The sequence below is a fragment of the Condylostylus longicornis genome, unplaced genomic scaffold (genome assembly GCF_029603195.1).
Source record: "Condylostylus longicornis isolate FDR11 unplaced genomic scaffold, ASM2960319v2 ptg000145l, whole genome shotgun sequence".
Classification (NCBI taxonomy): Eukaryota; Metazoa; Arthropoda; class Insecta; order Diptera; family Dolichopodidae; genus Condylostylus; species Condylostylus longicornis.
In genome coordinates, this window is record NW_026578113.1 from 2,507,770 (window position 1) to 2,528,013 (window position 20,244).

General features: G+C 23.2%; 1 protein-coding gene and 1 non-coding gene across 3 annotated transcripts in view; one reads left to right on the forward strand and one right to left on the reverse strand.

The window, feature by feature from the left end:
• LOC129615759 (uncharacterized) overlaps nucleotides 1–18,171 on the reverse strand; it is a 155,247-nt gene extending 137,076 nt beyond the window's left edge. Inside the window, exon 1 of one of the 2 annotated variants that reach the window (XM_055531130.1) lies at nucleotides 18,076–18,168. The gene's annotated coding sequence lies outside the window, so the exon portion shown is untranslated. Of the gene's footprint in view, nucleotides 1–18,075 lie in introns of both variants that reach the window. The other variant, XM_055531131.1, reaches the window with a different exon arrangement.
• A 1,667-nt stretch (nucleotides 18,172–19,838) lies between these two features.
• On the forward strand, nucleotides 19,839–19,957 carry LOC129615772 (5S ribosomal RNA). The gene has a single exon (XR_008697483.1). It is a non-coding gene; the product is annotated as a 5S ribosomal RNA (ribosomal RNA).
• The last annotated feature ends 287 nt before the right edge of the window (nucleotides 19,958–20,244 follow it).

A 20,244-nucleotide genomic window follows, 5' to 3' on the forward strand; every position in this document is an offset into this window, starting at 1 on the left:
GGATTTTAATCAGTTATATAAAAGTAATTGCACATATATGTACATATACGTACATAGTGTGTATGTACTTAAATTAAAGATAATAGCATTGAGGAAATACAAAAAGTACCAGGGGGGGTAGCAAAACGGTATATTTTGTGTCTATATTGATAAAATTGACCAAAATACCTAAATATTTAAATTTGACATCATTTTAGTATACAATGATAAAAAAATATTTTTCTTTACATTTCAATTTTCAAATTAAAAAAATTCTTGTATAAATTCACGCCATATTAATAAATGTAGGTACACCTGACGAAACTATTAATCAATGAAAAGTGCTAAATAAGAAATTGGAGAAAAAAAAACTATTTATCATGATCGCACTATTATTGAATAAAAAATAAGAAAATAAAAAAAAAAAATAAACCAAAAATAATAAAAAATTTTAAGATGCGCCCATCGGCCATCGGCGGCTCTAAAAATATTGGTAAACTTTTTTTTCTCTTATTTTCTCTAATTTTTTTTTTTGGTTTCTATCATCCTATAAACTTATAAAACGCTTAAAATATAAATATTACAAAACTATCTATGTATACGCTTAAAGTTCCAAAATTGAGTAAGAAAACCAATTTTTTTTTTCTTGTTTTGCTTTCTAATAAAAATTTTAACTACAATTTTACAACACGCATATTTTCATACTACCATACATAACTGTTATTATAGTAACTAAAGTACCTATACAAAATATATATGTATATAATATATAAATATACTATGGATAATAATGATAATAATCTACGGATTGTATATAGGAAGTAAAAAGAAATGAAACCGAATCTGTTGATGAAATTATTAACAGTAATGTCTAATAGCGAATCTACAAAAAAACAAAAAATATTGACACTTGTGCTTTGTATGACGTCTTTCTATGAAATTAAAATAAAAAAAAAATTATAAAAGGTGGCGAAAAGAAAAGCTAAATCAAAAAGATATTTAAAAAAAATGTTTGTTAACAACGCAAAAGCTTTTTAATGGTCAAATGATGATCATGTGATAATATCAAACTAGTTATAAAACAGTGTTTCTCAATAATTTAAGTAAAAATTTTTTTATGTAATATGTATTGTAAAAGTCCGAAAATTTTAAAATAAAATGTACTTTATTGAATACTTAGAAATTGAGCAGAAATCTAGTCCATTTTGAGAATACTATACGAAGGAACAGCTCGCAACAAAAATATATTGTAAGTGACTATCATTCAGTTATCGCGTGAGATCACTATATTTTCTTATATAATTACGAGTTCAATTAAAAGAATGAGAACTCGAATAAGGAACGGTTTCTTGCACAATTATTTAAAAGAGAAGAAAATAATGAAATTTGAGATAACAAGAATTTGGCACTATTTAATTTAAAAAATTTTAATTTGAAGCCATCTATCTGAAAAATATTCAAAACCACCCACAACAAAATAAAATTTTGTAAAAATTACAATTTGGATTTAATTTTAAAAATCTCGTGAAAATTAAGATAGGGTAAAGGACCCTTACATTAGACCCTAACAATCAAAATTCATTTGACATATTAACATAAAAAACTTTAATTTTGAAAAACTCTGTTCAATATTTTAATAACAATTATTATCATCACAATTATTATTATTGTCATTATCACAATGATTTTAATTTTGTGGTATACGTGAAAATTAATTGTTCAAAAAATTTTTTTTTAGCTCCTAGCTATAGGTAAAAATTTTATTATCATGTATATTGTAACTGTACATAACCTCTTCCTTATTATTGTTTAGAAAAAGAGTAACAATATTATTTTTTTTTCACCTACATTATCACCTAATATATTATACTCTTACTCTCTTTCTATTTTATTCTCTTCCTTTAATGACACTAAACTAACCCATACACGAATACGGTATAACAATATTAAAGAAACTTTCATATTTTATTTTAGGAATTTTTCATGAAATTGTGTTAAGTAAAAAATTTTTTTAAAATTTCATTTCTTTGTAAAGTCGTACTAGACTTGTACAGCTAGCAAGCTATACCTGTTTACTGAGAGGCCATAAAAACCTGCAAGTCATATTCGTGTTGTGATTATTAACAAGATTTTCTATAAATTTTTTTTTTATTCATTACTATTGTTAAATTGCAATATGTATAGAAATTAAGTAAAAATATTTTTATTGTTGAAAAATGAAAATGAAATTATAATGCCAATATACTCGTAATTTCTATTTTCATCTTCATTTTATGTAATATTATGTGTTTTTCATCTTATTATCTACAAAATAATGTTAAAGATTTATTTCCGGAGGATATAATGTAGGTAGGTAAAGTTTTATAATATTTATTTAAGGTATTTTTTTTATGTAAGATAACCATAATTTGACAAGTAAATATTAAAAATATTAATGAAAAAATGATAATTATTAAAATAATATTAATAAAAGATTCATATATGAGATGTGCGTAAATACATTAGACAATCAAGTGCTATTTTTAATAAAGAAAATATCATTTTGAATTGGAAAATATGCAAAATATTTTATTGTAGAGTGTAATTGGAACGACAAGACTCTTAAAAATTATTTTATTTTTTTCGTTAATTTTTAAGTGCCTGTACCGCACCTTTGAATTATCACTTAAAAATTAATTTTATTAATGAAAATAAATCGATTTTATCAGAAATATTGAATTCGATATAAATTATTGTATTGACACTTACATGCGATATAAATTTTTGATGCGAACCGGATTGTGTTAGTACTTATATGGTGTTTCTTTTAATATGATACTTTTAAGCTCTCCATATTTTATTTTATGCTACAACAATATAAGAAATTTTAAATAGAACCTTAATTCTTTTGTTTTTTTTTCTCTTTTAACATTTATTGAATTTTATTGATGTAAAAATAGATTGACATGTAAAGATTAAGTACGAATATGGTAACATTATAGTCCAAAATTCTTTTCATTTCTAGTCATTTAAACACTAATTCTTTTCATATTATAGTTAAACTACAACACTCTAACTTGGAAAATAATTAATGTATCTGAATTATCCATAGTTTTATATAGTTAATTTGTTTAGATATTTTTAAAATTTTGAAAGAAAAATAACAATAAAAACAGTGCTAATTATTTTGTAAAAAGCACAATGTTATATACCATGGTTTGTTCAATGCGTAATGGTAAAAGAACACACTAAAACTGTTTCGGTACATTCAATTATTTAATTTTCTTGTTGCCGGTGGAGAATTAAATATTTGGCAAGATTTGCAAAATTCAACAATTCTAATACATACTTTTTGACGCTAGTAGCGTCATGAATTCCAGTTTAGTTGCTAACGCAAGTAATTGTCATTGTTTTATATTTTGTGATAATTCTTCTGTTACAGCATTTACAAAAACTGTTTGTTGAAAATTATTGGTTTGTAGAAGTACGAAAAAAGAAATGCGAACTTTGAAATACAACAGTGCTTATATTACGGTTATTCACCAATAAAAGTATTTCAAGTGATTGCCATAATCGTCTGATCGATATGGTTCTGGGAAAGTACCTGCAACTCGGATATTTTGTCAAAAATAGTAAGTATAACCAAATTAAAAGTTTTAAAACAGTGCAATTTAACTTTTTTCGATAAATTGTAGTGATATGTATGTATATGCCGAAAGACATATGTATTCTTAAATACTAATCCAAGGTCAATTTAACTTATTTAGCAAATGGAATTGTATGTATTGTTAAATAATTCAAGTGGGCTCATTCAAAAAGATGATAAATGTGACAATGCTTTCATTCAATAAATGTGACAATGCTTTCATTTAATCCTACACAACATTCTGAACCACTACGGAGGAGTAGTTTTTTAAAAGCAATAGAGTTGTAGTGTTAAATGAATCTGTTTCGGAGGCTCCATTTCTTCTAGAGTTTAATTAGATACATATGTCGTTTTAGATATGTAAGATTTTTGAAATTTCTTTTAAACAATATTCTCTACACATAAGTTTTTTTTATAATAGTGTTTAGTAATAAAAAGGAAATTAATATTTATTCAAATTTCGTTAAATCGCGCAATAATTGCTCACGATCACTTTTATTAACAAATATTTTATTAAATTCTTTTTTAAATACAAAATTCCTATTCATTTTGCATAAAAAGATCAACATTCTCTTCATTCATTATAAATTATTATTATAATATGTAGTATAAATTTTTTGAAATAAAATTTTCACTTTCGAAACTTCAAATCGTGACCTCTTCTTCTTCTTCTTGGTTTTTTACAGTCTTCTTTCATATCGTGTTATTATTAAATTCCAATTAGCATGATTTATTTGATACTTTCGCAAAATTTCAATTCTATTTTTTTTGTTTTTGTGTGATTCAACTATGTTTTAATACAATATATTATTAATTATATAATAATTTATTGTTAAGTAGATAATTATTAGTTTACCAGTTTAGACGTCAAAATTTGTATAGTAAATTTTTGTATAGCTTATTATTATAGTGAAAAATTGATATTTATTAAATTGATAATAATTATGTTAAACTATGGTTAAATCGATAATAATTAGAAATTTTTGATTTTAATAATTAACAAAATCACATAATAATTATAATGGTAAAATTTTCTTTATGTGAATAAAAGGAGAAAACGAAAAATTTTAATAGAATTTATGTCCAATTTTTGTTATAAGTTTTTTTTATTCAATTCAAATCCGTGATTTCAAAAATAAAGTTAAATGCTTATTGCCTCACACCCATGAGCTAAATCATGTCGCTTTTATTAGAAGATTTGGAAATGTCATGAACTTAACTTCACCGAATCAACGTAGATTCAATACTTCACGTGTTGTATGAAAAAATTTAAAAAACTATGTGTGCCTTTTAGGAAGACAAAAATTTGAAGCCTCATAATTCAAGAAGAATAGCGGAAAAAAGGAAAATTTCGTCTACAACTTTTATTTGCCTGAATTGACTCCGTCATCACCCTTACTCCTGGAGTACCATTGAGTTACGTACACCCTGTACAAATGTGTATAGCAATGTCTATTTTTATGACTATGAAAGATTGTTTATTTATATATGTGCTTGTTTTATTTTGACTGAATATAAAGCTTAGTTTTGTTCTTAAAATGAATTTTCAAGGTTAATAAATATTATAGTCTATCGAAACACAAAAATTCTTAAAATGATTAATGATCAAAATTGGAATTAACTTATCATGAATATTATGACAACAGAAGTTTATTAACTTTCTTTTAGTTCCTTTAAATTTGCATTAATTATTTAAAATTACTCATATTCTATGTTTTTAATCATATTGTTTTATAATATGATTTACAAGAATGGATATTAGAATATTCAATAATTGTAACAATTATCAACTAACTTTTCTAATTAATCATTATTTTAAATCGATTTTTCATTAATTTTTACCTAACTTACCTCCTAAACAGCAACTTGAATTACTCTCAAATCATAATGTTCATTCTCTATATTAATTTACAAGCTGTAAATTGAAATTCTTAAAAGCAAATACGTTACTTTACGTACAATAGTTTTGTTCTTAAAATGAATTTTCAAGGTTAATAAATATTATAGTCTATCGAAACACAAAAATTCTTAAAATGATTAATGATCAAAATTGGAATTAACTTATCATGAATATTATGACAACAGAAGTTTATTAACTTTCTTTTAGTTCCTTTAAATTTGCATTAATTATTTAAAATTACTCATATTCTATGTTTTTAATCATATTGTTTTATAATATGATTTACAAGAATGGATATTAGAATATTCAATAATTGTAACAATTATCAACTAACTTTTCTAATTAATCATTATTTTAAATCGATTTTTCATTAATTTTTACCTAACTTACCTCCTAAACAGCAACTTGAATTACTCTCAAATCATAATGTTCATTCTCTATATTAATTTACAAGCTGTAAATTGAAATTCTTAAAAGCAAATACGTTACTTTACGTACAATAGTTGATCTCAATTAATTCATTCGCTTACAATTTCGATGTTTAAATGAATAAATGACGCACACAACTTCAAACACTAGTAATTTAATGTGATGTCTACGTTTAACAGAAATTTGTTTAAGTTGCCTGAAATTTTAAAAATTTAATACATTCAAAATCACGTATGAATGTAGAGATGATCAAAAAGATTTTGTTTGTAGAAATAAAATTAAAGTTTTCCTCTCATACTAATCTCATTATATTGTTAACGCAGTTCATTGCCACAATATAAAATCTTTAATTTATTTAACATCTCTTTTTTTTAACTCATTAAAATTTTAACATAATCCTACGCACTTTTGGATTTCCAACAAATTATATTTTTAATTTTATGACGAAAAATTTTCGTTTTGCAAAATTTTATTTGCCTATAATTAACCTAAATTTGATTGCTTTCAGCATAAAAGCGGGTATACATATTATATGTACACATTAATTTTATTGTAGAATTATTTTTATATATAGAATTATTTAAAATTTTACATAAATGTTAAAAATTTTACATAAAAATTTTCTTTATTCAAAATTCTGAAAAATTACTTCCTTCCAGTATAGATTTCATAGTACTGATACCATATAATATTAAATGGCTCCTATTTATAAACTCTACTAATTCAAAATAGAGGGTATTAAGTATATCATATAGGTACATGAACGGATATACATATACTTGGACACTATAATCTTATACAGTGTTTATATTTTAATTAAAATTTTTTCAATTCCTTTTCAAATAATTTTCCTTTTTTCAAATTTGTAGATTTATATGTTGCTTTAAGTAGTAATTATGCTGCTTGTTTATTTAAACACTTATAAATTCTTTTTTATTCCCTTGACACTTAATAAATTGTGATATACTTAAATATCTTAATTAAGACACACATTGTATTTGGTTAGAGAATTAGAGAAACTACATAAATACCTACATATTTGTATACTGGTATTGAACGCATATTGAAGGTCCTAACAAAAACACAAATATTGTATTTTTTGTTCAATAATTGTTTTCTTAAGCATAAAGTTTGTTATAACTGTTTTGTGCACATAAGAGACCCTAAGGCTAATCTGTTCGGTCCATATAACATAAAATGACCTATAATATGATTAAAATTAGATCTGCGTTAATAATATTAACTAAAGTATACTTGAAAATAGGAAAAATAACCAATATTTAACCACAGTATAGACATAGTCATTACACACAAGAATAGTCATAGTTTTTTTTTTTTAATTACTTATATAAAAGCAGTTACCTGTAACGATTTTCAATTTAAAAACTTAACAAATTAATTTTTACTTATTTATGATCACTTAATTACTATCTAAGTATTATAGTTGTAGTATATTTTCATTTATTATTTCCATTTTTTTTTTTTATTAGAGGTAACTGGACTGGCTGTTATTCGTTAATGTACCTATACATTGTGTACGAAAATATTGCAGGTGTATAAATACTTAAATGTATAGGGTGTAACAACATTTGATGACATTATGCCTCTATTGGAAAATTAAAACAATACGGTATTTAAACACAATTCAGCTAATCAGTTATTATTGCTGAATTGTTTATTTATAACAGTGTTAATGCAATTTGGAAGTTAAAGACATAATAAGAATTTTTTTTTGTATATTTCAAATATACATGAAATAAAGCCAATGTTGAGAATTATTATTTTGAATCAGACAACTTATCAACTTATTACTTACTCGTTTTGCAAGGCTAATGTAGTTAGTAACGGTACTTTAATTCGACTCAAATAAAAGAGTTATCTAAAAACTCTCAATTATATTGAATTCATATAAACTGAATTCAGTTTTATCTTCAAATTAATTAATTGAGGCGCTTACCATATTGGTGGCTTATCCAACATTTTTGCAAAAATTAGTTATTACGTTCAAAAGAGCTGTAATGGCCTAAAGAATTGTTCTATGTTTTCAAAATACTTAGTTTACTCCTCTTTTCACTCTATTTTGAGATAAATTCGTTTTTGTTTTTAAAAATTTTCTCAATTTAAATATTTATATCGTAATTTACTCGAAATGTCATTTTTGCAAGTATTGAGCGCTTTAATTTCACTTCTGAATTCAGGCTACACCTAATTAACAAACACCTTTCGCAGAGAGAGAATAGTCGAATAATGTGTTTAAGTGTCCATTTTTATTGAATAACCCTATGCTATGCTAAAAATTTTATATGTATACTATCAAATATGAACACTTAATTTTTTAATGAAACACTTGATTCTCTGTTCTACTCTATTTAACTCATTAGATTCGTTTGCTGAAATTAACATTTTTGAAATTATTTTTTAATTATCGGTTGCGTATTGAACTGGCAAATATATACACCTAAATTAATTCAATTTTTTATTGTTTCTTTTTTTTTTGCTTAATTATTTTTCTAAATGTATTTATTGTTTTATTTATGGCCTTGAAAATCACCATTCATCCCACTCTAAATAATTGTGTTTTAATATTTAAGATATGTTTGTATAGTTATGTATATACATAATTTAATTTTGTATTCTCAATAATATAAGCGGAATAAGAAATAATATATGAGTTATAAGATGAGAAACCTACGCAAAAAATTTATAATATTTGAGTTAGACAAAAAAGAGCGTTGCTTTTAAGAGCGATTCTTTTAGTCAATATTAAAATATGATGAAAAAAAACAATGCTTTTAAAGCAAAAATTTTGTAATTTTTAAAGTTCAAAAACTCATATGTCATATATGGGTTTAAATACGATATTATTAATTATACTAAACAACAATAGGATTTTACATAGGATTCAATTTAATTCTGATCAAAAATAAAGCAATTAAGGGAACTGAGTATTAAAATTTTCTGTAAATAGTTCAATTGGAAATAGATTTTAAAATTCCATTTCAAAAAAATTAACTAACTCCATATAATATTGTACTTCTCTAGAAGACATAGGTTTTCAATTGCTGACAGTATTAAAACTTTTCTCTCATTTCATTGTTGTGGGAGAGCACTTAATTAAGTTTTGTGTACAAAACGCGTGAGATCGATTTCATTTGTTTATTTTACATAAATTACAAACAGCCCCAGATCTCTAATATATGTAAAGTAGGCATATGCAATGAGCGCCGCAAAACAGGGTCGTTATTATGCGTTATGAGAAATGTTTATTGTATATTGTTTATTGTTTTGAAAGCCAAGGGCCACTTTTTGGAAGTCGTGTAGTGTGCCGAACAAATCATGACCGGACCTGCTTAAATAATTTATTAAGAAATCGGTTACCCTATTATTTTAGATTTATAGGTATATAAATTTTGAAGATGGAAATTTTAAAAAATTAATAATAATGAACGAATTTCGAGAATGTTAATGTTTTTGAAAACGCTCTATAAAAAAATATTTTGTATTTAAATTAAAATTCAATAAAAAATAATATTTTTTTTGTTTTTAATTTTTTAACTTAAAACAATATAGAAAAGAGAGGAACAAAATTAATTAAAATTTTTCACGATATTTTTTACGATATATTTTTCTGATATTTTGATTATTTTTGATTTAGATTTTTTAAAATCACTTGTAAACTTCTAACCTTTAAAATTTTGATGTTTATTCATGTATAAATGACTTAGAGTAGATTAAGTGTGTAAGTGTAAAAGCTCTGATTTATTTTGTGTAGTACATTATAGGTGTCGTGACAGATATTTTTTTAAGAGCAAAAACATCCGGAATTTTTTTATATTTTATGCTTTTTTTTATTTATGTACATAATTATTATGTATATATAAGTAGATTTTAACAAATTGGATAAAAATAAATGGACTATGCTTAACGTTTTCTAATATTTCAGTCGAAATATTTGAAAAAGATCTATTCGATCTATTCAGTTGTGATCTATAAAAGTAGATAAAACAAAATCACTACATGAAAAATGATTTTTTTTATACTGAATAATAAAATCAATTTTTATTAAAATGGTAGGTTTTAAACTGTAGAGTGTTGAGTTAAAATAATTGTTGCACCGCTGCTGCACAAAATAAGATTTGATAATTTTGTACATTAGATTAAATTTGCAAAGGCTTCCAAACTAAATCTCTTATCAAATTCTGTTCTTATTTTTATCTTCTTTAACTGAAGCCCTTCTATTTCTTTCAGGTGACAAATTATGTTTGTTTATATTAGTACAAATATTTTATTGCTCATTAGATTTCAAATATTTTGAGTATTTCTATCAAAAGTATTGTTTTGAATGTAAACGTAATTTGTTAAATTTTTGTTTGTCATAGAATTTTTTATTCAAGTACACCTACTTGTCTATTTACAGATAACAATGGAAGCACTTATTTTTCGTAAGTACATATACATATTTATAATAAACTAAATTAGAAGCAAATACAATCAAATTGTTAATTTGTCAAATTGTATTAAGTATACATTTTTATAAGATTTAATTGAGGGCTTTTCAAAGAAATATCATAAAAACAAAATAATAATTAAATTTTTCAATCTTAAAATAAAAATCAAAACTTTTTAGATTTATAGTTAATCTTTACTGTATGTAACTACATAAGTAATTGGTATAAATAGTAAGTAATGACAAAAATTTTAATCAATCTAGCTAGGTACTCAAATAAAATTTTAATTACAAAAACAATTTTAATTTATAACTTTCTTATCTTATCCATTGAGCTCATTATATGTCATATGTAAGTTCTTTACATCAAATACTTATATGTATATGTATGTATGTTTAAACCAGTTTAAAAAACAACTATTATTATTAATTTTTATAAATTTTTAAATATAAATTTCAGATTTTTTTTATATATTTTAGGAAATTGTGCAAATATTTGTAATTCTCTGATGAGATCTGGGCTATTCCGAGTAATTGTTATTATTAGCTGGGTTATAATTATAATTGTTATTAATAATTGAATGCTATAATTTATTTTGTAATAATTAAGAAATTAAATACAGCACTGAAAAAAAGTTAAGAAAAATTCGAAAAGAATTTTGAAGAACCTAGATCACATATTAGTATTAATCATGTGTTCACGTATTACATATAGTAAAGTCAGGATAACTACATTGCATTCCTTAACTAAATATCAGTTTGGAATTAGGAATATTCTTCTATTTGCTCTTTATTTCGTATGTACTGTAACAGTTTTGCTCCCTTTTTTAATAAATTTGAACTACTCGTAAATTACAAGCAGACGTGTGTATGTACGTTTCATACAAAACTTAAAACTTGTATATGATTCTGAGAATTAAAACAATTTTAAAAGAAATTCCCCAACATAATGTTGTAAGGTATGAGCTAGTACATATATAAAAAAAAATAGCCTAAACTCAAAAAGTTTTAAAAGAAAAACATTTTTTTTTATTCAAAAGATTGGCCTCATTAGCGAATTTTTCTAAAAATATACTTATATAAAAAAAAAATTGTATATGTACTTATTTTTTTTGTTTAAATTTTCAACTACTCAAAAACTATTTTTTTATTGCTAGCTATCACAAGACATTTTCGAAATTTATATTGTATTTTAAACTATGAACCAATTGAGAATTATTTGTTTATTTATTATAAAAAAAAATATTTTAATATGTGAGTAAAAAGGCTTACCAATTCTTTTAAATATTAGCATTGTTTAATTATTTGAAATTATATTGTATAACAAATTCTTATATGTATTCATATACATTTATTGTTATGTAGGGTATCATCACACTACCCCGGAAACAGATATTATGCCTTCATTGTCGTACATATACTGACATAAGTCACATACAGGGTGTCTGAAAAGTTCCCGTACTTTTGGAAATACTAATTTCTCTCGTTATAATTCTGGGTTTTTTTCAATTTGGTTTCATTATTTGGTTTCATTATTCGTCGTGCAATTATACCCCAAGTAGTACCCGTTAAATGTGTCTTTATTTTTTGTTATCCTAGAAATGAATCGCAATAACAAGCACATTACTATTATAAAATTACACAGGTCAGATATAAAGACAGCTGAAATTGCAAGGACGACTGGTTACAAAAAAATTACTGTATTACTGAAGTTTCTAATTGATTTACAAACATTATCGCATTCAAAACATGCTTTTAAAAACAACTTTTTGATCTGATGTGGTCTGGTAATCTTAATTCACAAAAAAAAACAAAAATTAAATATTGAATTCAACACTTCATTCATTCCAAAAAAAAAAATTGTAAGTAGGTAACACCATAAAAGAATAAATCACATTCACTTTTTTCTCTCTTTCTATATATTTAATATGATTTTTACCTTCTCTGATTGAAAATTTTTTCTGCATACGTAACTGTATACTATTGTACATACAGGTATATTTATAAATATACATATAATATAAGGTAATACGTACAAATGTACTCTAATATAGTTTCAATAGAAATGTTATTTACTTTTCTAAATAAATAACTGGCGAACTGAAACCTTTGTAGTCTCTAATATAAAAAAAATTTAAGTGAAATTTTTTTAACACTTTTAATATTTTTTTTGCAAAATTTATACCAGTCAGTGTAAAGAATGTGCTTATGTAGTAGAATGTGCTTATGTAATAGAATGTGCGTAGAACATTTACTAAATTTTATTAACAACGGTATAATATGTAGTTAATTTTAATAATTGGAATTTGGATTTATTCTAAAATTGAAAAACTTGTATATTCTTCGATCAATATAAAAGAATTTTCAAAATCAAATCAACATGTTAAATTCAAAATAATGTTATTTAATTGAATCTTTTTCTTATTCTACAATTTATTATTATTTTATTCACATAATAATTACTAATTAAAGTTAGAAAATACACAAGTTGTCTATGTCATTTTGTGATATACGAAGAATCAAAACTATGTTTAATGTTAAAGAAATTTATTTATTTTAGAATCAAAAGAAACCACAGAAAATTAAACGAAAATTATCTTCCACTTAAATTATTATAATGCGAACATATACTTTAAAATTAACAATTTTAGAAAATCTTAAAATAACTTACTTAATAATTAATATTTAAAAATGAAAGGTTTAAGGCATAGGTATAACAGTTTTGAAAGTCAGTCAAATAACACAAAATAAATATTTATAAAATCAAAATTTACCATTTAATATTTAAGACGGAAATTTTTTTCGAATAATTAAAAACTGATTTAATAATAATTATTATATAAGTATATAGTTGAACAGATTTATAATATAATTTTCTTTTTCATTGTTATAATTTTTTTTTTTTTGCTTAAGTAATTATTTATAGTTTAAAATGTAATTAAATTATATAAAAATTAATTATAACTATATTTTTTTTTTTTAAATTTCAATAATAATTAATAATGTCATTAACATATTATATTTAAAAAAAAGAAGAAAATGGTAAGAAATTTTTAAAAAATTTTACTAATATATAATAATTAATGTTCGTTTACATAAAGAAATTCATATATCCGAAAATTTCTGTTATTATATCCGGCATTTAGCAAACAAACAAAAATTCGAAATTCATTAATATTTTATTCATATTTCATTTCAATTTTAAAAAAGTTAATGTTAACATTACGCTTTATGTATCGCCGGCAGCTTTATGTATCGCCGGCATTTTTGAATGTTAAGTATGGCACTGACAGTATGTACTTCAATTTCGAAAATAATCATTGACACCCCCTTATATATACCATCAAATGAAATCAAAGATTATTTTTGTAAGCGCTATGTAATTTATTAGTATTATTTGTAACTACTCAAAAAAAATTCAATCTCCCAAAATTCATTTAGAAATTGCTGTTCAAACAAAAATATTTTCATTTTTTAATGATTAATAAAAATTTTCATAATTATTTTAATTTTTATTAATAATAAAATATTGATAAATATTGTTTTTTTTAATATTTCGATGAACATAATAAAACGCAAAAAAATCATTTCGGCATTAAAGTCTTTTGTTTTCAAATATCTAGAAATAATTATAAAAAAAGGACCTTCTTGATATTTAATTGAAAATTTTCATTTTCGTAATTAAATGGAATTTCCAATGAGGCAATTTTCGGAGTACTTATTTATTGCATTCTTTTTCCATAAGAGGCGGGAAGCTTCAATAGGACTGGATAAGTTATTAGTTCATTACCTCCAGGTTCTTCACGCAATAAATCTTTATAGCATTCAAAAAGAAAAGTCAATTTTGAATTTAGGAAAAAATTTTAAGAAAATTACATGATTTTAATAAAATTTTTACGAAAAACTGATTATTTATTTCTCGCATCAAGTAAAAGATTGCAAGCTTAAACTTCAACATTGTTCAAATGTAATATATATAAATTGTAAGCTAATTGAATTTGTACGATAACTGAAACAAAATCTTAAAATATAAAATCTTATTTCTCATCTCATTTCAGTAATAATAATTATTTTGCATTTATTAATTTTGCTTGATTTCATTAAAAAAGTAATCAAATAAATTTGCAATAATTATGCAATTAAAAAATTATAAAAATTCTTAATTATAGAAAAACTGATTCTATGTTATATTTTATTTTACTTTAAATTTGTTATACAATGTTCGACGAACATAAATTATTATATAATTTATGTACCGTTTGCACATACTTTCCAATTATAAATTACGTAAATAATGGCATATTTCTATATACTTATATATTCCCATATAATTGCAATTATGATAAATTTTAAATTCAAAATTATATTTAATTCAATATTTATGTGTTCAAAATTCAAAAGAATTCTGTAAATAGAATTCTAATATACTTAAAAGGTTGAAAATTTTATTATTATTAGCAATTCTTTGTAGAGTCTAAAGTCTAAAATATTAAAAAGCAGAAAATTATTTATGCACATCACATTTATATTATAGTAAAGGTAGTATGACAGTCTCGTATATAATAATATTATGCATGTGTATAAGTATTATATTAGATAGAATTCATATTATTTTAAAGATTTTTGCATATAAGAATGACATTTTGTATTTTACTATTCATATTTACTATTTTACTCGTAGATTATTAATAATTTATTTTATATATACAAACTTTATATATAAAGAATTAACAATATGAATTTCCTTTTAAAATGTCATTGATCTTTATGTTTAATATTTAAACCGTATGCATACTGTGTTACCCAGTCAATTTAAAAAATGAAGTGCATACTTTTTATAATAATGAAAATATTTAAGGTATTTATTTTCAAAATTCGAAAAATTTTTAATTTTATATTTAAATTAGACGAATGCAATTAGAACTCTTATATTGTTAGTATTTATATACTTAAAATTTAAATCTTTTTGAACGCATTTCGATAATCATATAAGTATCAATGACAAATTATGGGCCCCAGTTAACAATTCCACTTCGTTTCAAAATTTTCATTATTTCTTATTAAATTTTATAACAAATTATGCGAATTCACTAGTCATAACTCCTTAAATAAACATTTAAACCAGAATACAAACAATTTTAGTAAGGTATTCTTCCATTCCGAAGTTGTTAGTGGGTATATGTGGTCATGTCTACCAGTCTGATCTTTTGCCCGTACTAGCGATTACTCAAAACCTAAATTAATTAAATTCGCAAAATTTTCATAAAACTAATAATTAATTGCTAATGTCTAACAAACCAAGCGATTTCGAGAATAATACCAACCGATTACAATTAAATAACATTTCAGAAAATATTTTAGCTACAATAATGGAGTTTAAAATGAACAGCATTAGTATAACAATTATTTACTATTAAAAAATAATAGGTTATGTATAAAGAGTGGAATATATCCGAATCAATTTATGACATAACTCACAATCTTCAATTATTAACATGAAGATATAATTGGTACGAAAAAATCTACCTATTCCAGCTTTGAAGTTTAAGTTAATCCGGATATTAATACGTTTATAAAGCTATGATTTATTTTTTGTTATTTTATTAAGCAAAATACTTGATGAATTTGAAAAGTGCACATTTTATTTTGCTACTTAAAATAAAACATATTCAATTAAAAAGAAAAATCACCGGTAAAGGTGTTACCATTTGCTCAGGAAATAATTTTTATTACTTAAACTTTTTTTAATTTATATACAGATTTCACATATAAAGGAAGTTTAATAAGATAACATTAAGCTTATGACAACTATATACATAGTTGCTAAAAAAATTAATCGCCTGTTTTTTAAGATCCTTTAAAGCTTTGTAAAAACGTATAGATTTTTCTGATTTCAACAGTATTAATATTAAATGTGTGCTTTGAGAAATTGTCTTTTTTTCTATTAATAAAAATAAATAATTTTCATATATAAATTTTTTCTTATCCCAGTATTACCACAAGCTAATTAGATTTGTTTTGATCGGTGACAATTTTTCGACGATAAGTTTTCGGCGACAATCTGTTTTAAATCAATCTGATATTGATTCTATTAAAATCGATGGGATACAGGACAAGATTCTATTTTTCTCATACGATTTATTTGGATTGAGTTGGATTGGGAATCAAATATATTTCCAATTTTGATCGTTTTAAACTAAATCATACAATTTTGTTTGATTTGTGAACGCTTAATCTCATTCTTATTGCGTTTACATATTTCACATTTTTCACGTGACTTTTATAGGTCTTATTACATTTCAATTGGTGTCCTTTAACAATTACTTACTGTAAGAGTATCCATATGCATAAATGAAAATAATACAAATTTTGTCTAACTTTGGGTTTCATTTTATGGTTTCACAATGTTTGATTCATCTTTGGTAACATTTTAATGGCTTTTGCTTTATTTTAGTAAAATTTTTTTAACATCAATCATACATGAATACATGTATATAAAACTCGTTTTTCAACATAAAATGATTGAATCAAAATAAAATTAAGGATATTATAACACTTTGTGAAAACGACGCCATATAATATAACAATATAGAAACACGCATAACTTTCCTGTATTACTTTTACATAGCTTATACCCTTATATTTTTTAAAATTGTGAATATTAAAACGCATAACCTATATATCGCATATTTGCTTATAAGTATAACATTAATGTATTATTTTTAATTTTTGTATAACAATATATATGTATGTACATTTACATATGTTCTATATCCTGTTGTATGTAATCACAACTTAAAAATATAACAACTTTAGAGTAGCTCTCAACAACCACTCGTATATTATTTCATTTATTTTTCTTAATAACTAACATTCTTTTGTTATACAAAATTTGTATTTGGTTTTTAAGCGCAAATCATTATATTAAAAAATTTAAATAACATTTATATATATATATATACAAAAATGTTTTCTGGATATATATACTCGCGCACATATATAGAATTTGTATATGTATATAAATCTTTCAAAATAGATTAATATAAATAATAAATAAATAAATAAAATTAAAAAAAAAAAACAATAATAAAATATTAAGCAATTCTAACCTTCTAATCGGCGACAGAGGTCAGCCATCAGATATAATGTTCATTGAAGTCTTTTGTTTTCTTGTTTTGTTTTCTTGTTATACAGTTTATTTTGTATACAAAATCTTATATTACTTTTACATTTATATATATGTATGTATTTATGTATAACTATTATATATTATATCTCTTTTTTTGAGATATACTGTAATATAATTCAGAATTTATTGTTATACATGCACATATTTTAAAATATAACTATATAGATAAGTATAACAGAGTTAAAAAAAAATTCTTTAGTAGACACAATATACTATCATATTACATTTAATATATTAAATTTTATTTACTTTATTTTTTTTTGTATTCTGTACTCAAATTGCTTATAAATTTTTTCTTCTTTCATATATCAAATATTTTTCCTCATTTATTTAAATAAGCACTTTTATGTTAAAAAAAATTCATAATAAATTAAAAAGTAAAATTATAAAAAGAGTAATAAAATTTAATATTTTTTTATAACTTAACACATAAGTAAATATGAAAAAAAATTCAATTCCAAAATAAAAAGTAAATTAATTATTTTAAAATATTAAAAAATAATTACAATTATTTTATTATATTTTTTTTTTCAATTAATTTTATGTTCCGTAAAATAAAACCAAATTGAAAAAAAAAATTACTTTGCTTCTTCGAAATTCACGTTTTAACCATCGGACACTTCACCTGTAACTGAATTCATTGTGAGATAGAAATAGGTATGATCAATTTTATGATCTCAGTAACTAACAATTTTAACACCAATAATACGATACCTTTACGTGGAACAGAGTATATAATTAAGAGAAAATAATTTTAATGCTCTCAATTGTTTTATGCTCAATAAATTTTGTCATTACTTTTTCATTTCATATATTTTATTCGGCTCTCTGTTAAATTAAAAAAACGGAATGTTTAAATTCTCTTTTTGAATATGCATTTTTTATGTACCTGCTACCTGTATAATAAAATAATATGTATATCTAAATAAATTAATGGGTTTTTCAATAAGCATGACCAAATTTATTGTTGACATAAGTATGAACTGAAACAAGAGGAACTGTTTTTATTTTAGTTTGGAGTGTTTGCAATAAGTAAAAGAGAAATTAGAATTTGAAATGATTCCACCTACAGAAATAAATTCGATGAATGACTATTTCCAGTAACTTAATCTTATATTTAACAGCCTCATTTCCTAAATTAGTATTCAATTTTGAGAATGGCTGTCTGTTTTATTTTCATGAAGGAAATTTAATGGGATATAGTTGGTTCAAACTTTTTAAGTAAACAAATTATTATTTGACTAACTGTATGACATGCTGCCCCATCTTTTTGAAACCAATTTTAATGATTATAAAAATCAGTTCAAATAGATTTTATAACACTAGTCACTAGCTTGTCTTTCACTAGCTACCAATATTTGTTTAAAAAATTCCTATTTAAAAACCTGTTACTATAAGCCTTTAAAAGTAATTACATTACACGTTTATTTATATATGCATATACAAAGAAAATATAATGCTCTTTAAGTCACTGAGATAAAATTTTTATAATCAATATCCATTCCTTTTGCTGTAAAAAGATTTACCTACATACTGTTATGAATATTTTGAAACTGTGGCGTAAATTTTCTCTTTTCATTTCTTTCGTCTCAAAAATTTATAATAATTTATTTCAACTCAAAAAGAAATGTATGAAAATAAAAAATAAGAGACAATAAAGAGAAAAATAATCTTAAATTTCAACTTTTTTACTCAACTTGTATTAACAACTAACACTATTTAACAAATTCTTCTCATTCACCTCACCTGAAATCTCAACAATTATGAATGAATGGTAAAAGCCTACCTTTAATAAATATATATGTAAAATATATAAACAAATAACTGCACTGTAAATATTATGTAAGTGAACTATGCATACATACTACTAATATATTGTGCATATTAATTAATATTATAACCGAAACTCACCTTAAAATAAGCGGGTATTATCAATTGTTTTATTTATAATTTGCGTGTACATATAAGTCATATGTTTTGATTTCAAACTTTTGTAAATAATTAATATTAAAAAAAATTGCAATGGATTATTTTAAATCTTCAAATTAATAAAATTGAGAACATGTTTATATCAGATATATCAAAAAAAAGAATTTGAATTTCTTTGAACTGTGGAATTATTTGTACTACTGTAAATTTTATTCTGATTAATATTATGATGACTAAAATTTAAATGAGAATCTGTTAAATTATTAACTTAACATTAGGAATATTTGAATACAGTGAGTTTGTTTTTTTGATTATAAACCCTTGTGGATAAGATTTTATTGCCAACGGCCATACCACGTTGAACACACCGGTTCTCGTCTGATCACCGAAGTTAAGCAACGTCGGGCGCGGTTAGTACTTAGATGGGGGACCGCTTGGGAACACCGCGTGTTGTTGGCATTTTTTTTTTAATTTTTTTTAAACCATCACAATTCGGCCTTAAAAAACCACAATTTCATTGATTCTAATGGATTCTGCTAAATTCACTAAAAAGCATTGAAAGAAATATTTTCATAAACAAAATCTAATTTATAGTACCTTAATTAATGTTTAATGTTAATTACAGAGCTCATAACAAATACCATAATATATAGAGATATTTGTTATTTGAGAAATTATAAAACAATGTTTAAGTAAAGAAAGGTGTCAACAGGTTATGAAAACATTTGAACAATATTATTTGCGAC